This window comes from Xyrauchen texanus, chromosome 6 (genome assembly GCF_025860055.1).
Source record: "Xyrauchen texanus isolate HMW12.3.18 chromosome 6, RBS_HiC_50CHRs, whole genome shotgun sequence".
NCBI classification, from domain to species: Eukaryota; Metazoa; Chordata; class Actinopteri; order Cypriniformes; family Catostomidae; genus Xyrauchen; species Xyrauchen texanus.
In genome coordinates, this window is record NC_068281.1 from 29,821,516 (window position 1) to 29,827,586 (window position 6,071).

Sequence of the window (6,071 nt, forward strand, 5' to 3'; positions counted from 1 at the left end):
CACCGAACACCTCTATTCTTTTGAAAGAAGGCCAATGAGAATTGGCGAGTGGAATTTGCATGCCACGCCCCCAGACATCCAGGTATAAATGGAGAAGGAATGCCCACTCTCATTCCGGTTTTGTGCTGAGGAGCTGAGACAAGGTCTGGTCATTTCAGCGGCTAGTACAGCGTTGTGGCAAGAGGGACACAACATCTCGTTCCCTCCATCAGGGAATGGAGTTTATGACAGTATCCAAGACGTTCCTTTTCTGTCACTCACTCAACGTTGTGTAAATGTAGTGACACTAGTGGTCCCTATAGAAAAACGCCACAACAGTTGAACCGTGTTACGTGAACTGCTGATGCAGGTGCAAGCAAGCTGCTGCGTGCGTAATAGCAGGTGCATCAGTCTGCACGTAACCTCCCCCAATGCCCATGTAGTTCATGTAGTTCCCCACATCCTTGAGGGGAGGAAGCGACATAACTAGCATTGGAGCAGGCCATGCCAGCAGCGGATTTTTCTCTCTATGTTTTCTCTCCACAAGTATTAGATCCGGCAGGGGCCATCTACGTTATTATACGCATCGGGGAAGGTGTTCTTTTCCGTTCCTATTCTTTCAGGGGGAAAAGACCCAGTGGAGACCACATCCTGCACAAAAGGGGAGGTCAACATGTGGTAATATGACATGTGGGCTCACCAAGCCTCACATGGAAGGGGTGCGGTAGTAGGTTCTGCCTCGAAGGGGAGAAGCTCTACAAACACGGCGGCCGGGGGCAGAGAGGGCACTGCCCAAGGGAGATGCGGGTCTGCCGACAGGGATACCCTATCACAGAAAATCCATCACAGGGGGTTACCTGAGTAATCGGCACCTGTGGAGCACCTATCCAGTACAGGACTACCCGTAGTGGGTCTAGCTGCGAACTCCTCCACCGAATTCGTGAAACCGGATCAACCCGGAGATTGTAAAATCTTGCAAAGGTATTGGGTGTAGCCCAGCCCTCTGCTCTGCAGATGTCTGCTAGAGAGGTGCCATGGGCCAGTTCCCACGAGGATGCCACACTCCTAGTAGAGTGTGGTCATATTCCAAAAAATTAACCAACATCAAGTGTAGTTGAAATGTACACTTGAAATTAGAGTGAATTTTGGGTAAGAATGAGTGAACCAAAGTAGGGAACGAGTGGCTCACTCAGAATTCAGACACCCCTACAAAATACCAAAAACTCGAAATAGTGCACTATAAAGTGGATAGGGGGCGGTTTCAGACACACGTTGGTGCCCTACGTAGGTTGTGTACTCTGCATTTAGAGAGCGGAACAATCTAAATACTTACGACACTGAAAACTGTAACTACACTGAAATAAAAATATACACAGAACATTAAAAGCTATGAAATAGCGAAAGAAGGCATAATATTTCAGCATTATATATAATTTCCTTGTGGGACATTTTCACGTTTTCATTTTAATATTTACTAGAAATTTTTTCAAACCTCTCTTCTTATTGACAAATTCATCCAGATCTGACAAGAGCCCTTAAAGGGATAGTTCACCCAAAAATTACAATTCTCATTATTTACTCTCCCTCATGAAACCCCAGATGTGTATGACTTTCTTTCTTCTGCTGAACTTAAATGAAGATTTTTAGAAGAATTTCAAAATGTGTAGGTCAATACAATGCAAGAGAATGGGTGGCAACATTTTAAAGCTAAACAAACAAACATAAGTCAGTATAAACATAATCCGTAAGATAAATCAGTATCTTCAGAAGCAATGTAATAGGTGTGGATGAGAAACAGAGAAACAGATCACTTTCACATTCTTCTTGTGTTTTTGGTGATTCACATTCTTCAAAAAATGACAAATATTGATCTGTTTCTCACCCACACCTATCATTTCACTTCTGAAGACATGGATTAAACCACTGAAGTCTTATGGATTACTTTTATACTGCCTTTATGTGCTTTTTGGAGCATGAAAATGTTGGCCTACAGAGCTAAAACATGAATTTGTGTTCTGCAGAAGAAAGGAACACATACACATCTGGGATAGCATGAGAGTGAGTAAATGATGAGAGAATTTTTTGGTAAACTATATCTTTAAAGTGATAGCTCAGCCATAATTGAATATTCTGTCATCATTTCACTACCCTCATGTTGTTCCAAACCAGTGTGTTGCTTTGTAGAATGTGGAAAACAAAATATGTTTGACAGAAATATGTTAGGGACTGACAGTCTCGGTCACCATTAATTTTCAAAATATAGAAAAAAAAAACATTCACTGAAAGTAAATAGTGACTCAGGCAAACATTCTGTCCAATATCTCCTTATTGTGTTGCATTGAAGAAAGAAAGTCATACAGGTTTGGAACAACAACATGGTGAATGATGACAGAATTTCCATTAATAATAATAATAATTCATGTTAAATGTGTATTATGTAATGGAATATATGGGAGTTAACGTCTATTATGCCATTTGTGAAAGTAACGAGTTACTCACTACTTGAGTACTCTTATAATTGGATACTTTCTTACTCTTACTCAAGTAATTATTTATGTTAGTTATTTTACTTCTACTTGAGTAATTATGTTTTTGAAGAAATTGTACTTTTACTTGAGTACAGTTTTTGGCTACTCTACCCACGTCTGCTGCTTGGCTCCGAAGAATCCTGAATGAGAGTGGGCATTCCTTCTCCTTTTATACCCATATGCATGAATATTCCCATTGCCAATTCTCATTGGTCTTTTCTCAAAAGAATAGAGGTGTTCGGGGCTCTCAAGTGCGACCCCTAGTGTCACTACATGAACACAAGTTCGAGTGAGTGACAGAAGGGGAACTCCCATTTTCATTTTCCTAATGTCATCTTTTCCAAAGTGTGTGATTATGGTGAGATTTTTTGATGGAGAAATTTGCTGTTGCAGTGTGGATTAGGTGTAAATATAGGGAAATTATTGCGTTTCAAAATGCTGCCAAGCATCCAATCCCTGAGGCAGCAACACAACCATCCAAAACTGAATCAACTTCATGTTTGAGAAAAATAGTTCTATTCTTTGAAAGCTTCATATAAAAAAAGAGAACGCACTAAAGATCTAAATTGGTTTCATCTGTCCACAGGATATTCTCCAAATTGATTCTGGTTCATGTATGCAAAAAGTGGAGAGCGTGATCTGGGAAAAAACTATACCACACAGGGACCATCAACCACAAGCTTGTAGAAAAAATTACTTTAATTGTGCCACTTCTATACTGAAATTTACATTCCTAAAGATGTAAAAACTCAATTCATGTAGAAAATGTACAGAATATGATTAAATTCCTGAACTTCACAGCTGATACTTGCCTCAATGCTGTTTTCCAATCCACACAACAGGGGTTACAAACATTGGAGATAGTGAAAGAGAGAAACTGACACATCTAACCAAACAGGAAGATATTAAAGGCAAAACTGATATATGGAGAATGGCAGGATATATATTTAATATGTGAAGAACCATGGAGTATGTTGACATTTGGGTCATAATTACGCTATGCTAATTAAATCTGCTGAGTATCAGAGAGGTCTTTAATAATTCAAACCCAGTGCAACCTCTAATACCAATGGCAATTTCCCAAAGTAAAGACAGTGCAATGATCATACTTGTCTCTCCTAAATATTTAATTCTTCTTTGGAAATCATTTTGACACTGACCTACAAAGACTATGAAAGGTAGGACAAGACACCACTGCCGTGCTTTCAGTGATAAAACTGCTCTGAACCAGACTCGGCATGTGGAAATGTGTTCTGTCACAGTACAACAGAAGACTCATTTAGCACTGCATGAAGTCCCACTATAGACGTCCACCATTCTGCTGGATTTATATCAGTTGTTTAAGGAAAACAGATAAACTGGTATGTCAATAAAAATAATTGCCTTGTTGGTTTTGGAATAGACTTGCACTGGGCTATACAGGTAATGAATGAACACACGATTGTTCATGAGCAAGCAGAAACAGCAGTGCTTTTCTTCAGGAAAAAAAACTTATTAAAGGCTAAATGAAGAGTTACAGATGGCCTTGCATCAACACAATGAGCAGTGGGTATGGATTGCTCACAGGAGCTTAGACATCCAGAATATTCACTACATGATAATACCTCGAGGAACAAGCCTGAGTTTCCAAGCAGGATGCTTAGGTTCATTTTTGCATATCTGAAAAAGTTTTTTTTGAAAAGTTCACTAGTTCATTTGGTCTTGGGCCGCATTAAGGTAAACAAAGTTGAAACATTCTACAAAGGCTTAAGCTCTGGGTTACCAGAATGACAGTATTTGAATAATGCAATAAATAGAAAGACACTTAAGAAATAATCATTTATTCTTCAATCACTTATCCAGCGATGTCTATTTTTATCCAGATTACTCACCACCACAGAGGAAAAAGAAGCCATAACCACGCCACAAAAACATTAGTATGGAACAGCACTTTTTAGCAAAGGTAACAGTTCAGCCCGATGGTGGAAAAGAATAATTTAGTTGCCACAATGGTGGCAAAATATTATTGTCATCCTTATGCTTCAAATTACAACAAATAAATCAGAACAGATAATCTACCAATGTTAGAATGTATTGTTTACTGTTATAATAAATTATTTAGTGTCCTGTCATCAAAATACAGTACCAGTCAAATTGAATATATTTTTATTTAGAATACAGTATATACTGCAGATGTAGTAGGCCTTTGTGGTAGCACAGCTTGCAATACAGTTGTATCCATGGATGAGGTCCCAATTGTTTCAATAAACTGGCAGTGTTCTCTCGAAACTGCTTAATATCTCCCAAATATGAAGACTGCCTTCTCCCAACTTCTGGTTTCAGATCCCTCCACAGGTTTTCTGCACCTTGCTGGCCACTTCAGAACAGTTCATCATGTCTTGACAGTCCCTGTTACCTTTTGAATAGTGCTTGGCTTAAGTCCCCCACACTAACCCGTTTAAATAAGAAAACTCCCATTTTCAGTTTCCTAATGTCATAGTTTTCTAAAGTATGTGGTTATGGTGAGCTTATTTGATGGAGAAAAATGCTGTTTCAGTGTGGTTTAGGTGTAAATATAGTTAAATTAATGCGTTTCAAACTAAAACGTTTTAGTGTGGACCAGGACATTTATTTGGAAATGAATTAATTTTGTTATGTTTCCACTTCACATTCATACTAGAACAGCGTTTTCCTCCACCGAAAATTTTTCTTTTCGAAAACACTCCATTGAAGCATAATTTGGAAAACATAATAATAAAAAAAATTATAAATGCTGCCAAGCACAAAATCCCAGAGACAGCAACACAACCCTCCAAAACTGAATCACTTTCATGTTTAAGAAAGTGTTCTATTCTTTGAAAGCTTCATGTTCTTATCTATAAAAAAAAGAGAGAGAGAAGCACTAAATATCTAAATCGGCTTCATCTGTCCAAAGGATTCTCCAAGATTGATTCTGGTTCGTATAAGCATAGAGTGGACTGCGTGATCTATGGATAAGCATGAGAAAATAATGACTGATGAAACAGATGACAACAGGGTGTTAAACACAGATCACAAATGCAAATAAAAACTTCTATGGTGTATTTCTATACTGAGGTAAGTGAGCTTTTTTCCTTCACCATGGACAGAACAAATCAGAGAAGTGGAGCTAAGTAAGATACAGAGAACAGCAGAGGAAGAGAAAGAGACAGCTGAGAGGCAGAGGTGAATACAGAGCGAAAAGAGTTTAATCAGCATGCTACAGGGTAAAAACACTACACCATAAAGGGACAGTCAACAACGAGCTTGTAGAAAATTTTACTTTTAATTGTGCCACTTCTATACTGAACTTAACATTCCTAAAGAGGTAAAAACTCAATTCATGTTCAATTTGTTTTCCCAGGCCTACACCACATTTTTTTTTATTTCAAACAGATGGTACACCCTTTAAGGCCATCAGTATGTGATTCCCCTTAAACAACTACAATCAAAGACAATTAAGGATAATTTAACAGTGATGTCTGTTGTGACATTTTTTCCGCTCCTCAATAAAAATATCCCAGATGTTGAATAAGAATTTTATACAATGCAGAAGACTAAAGGCAC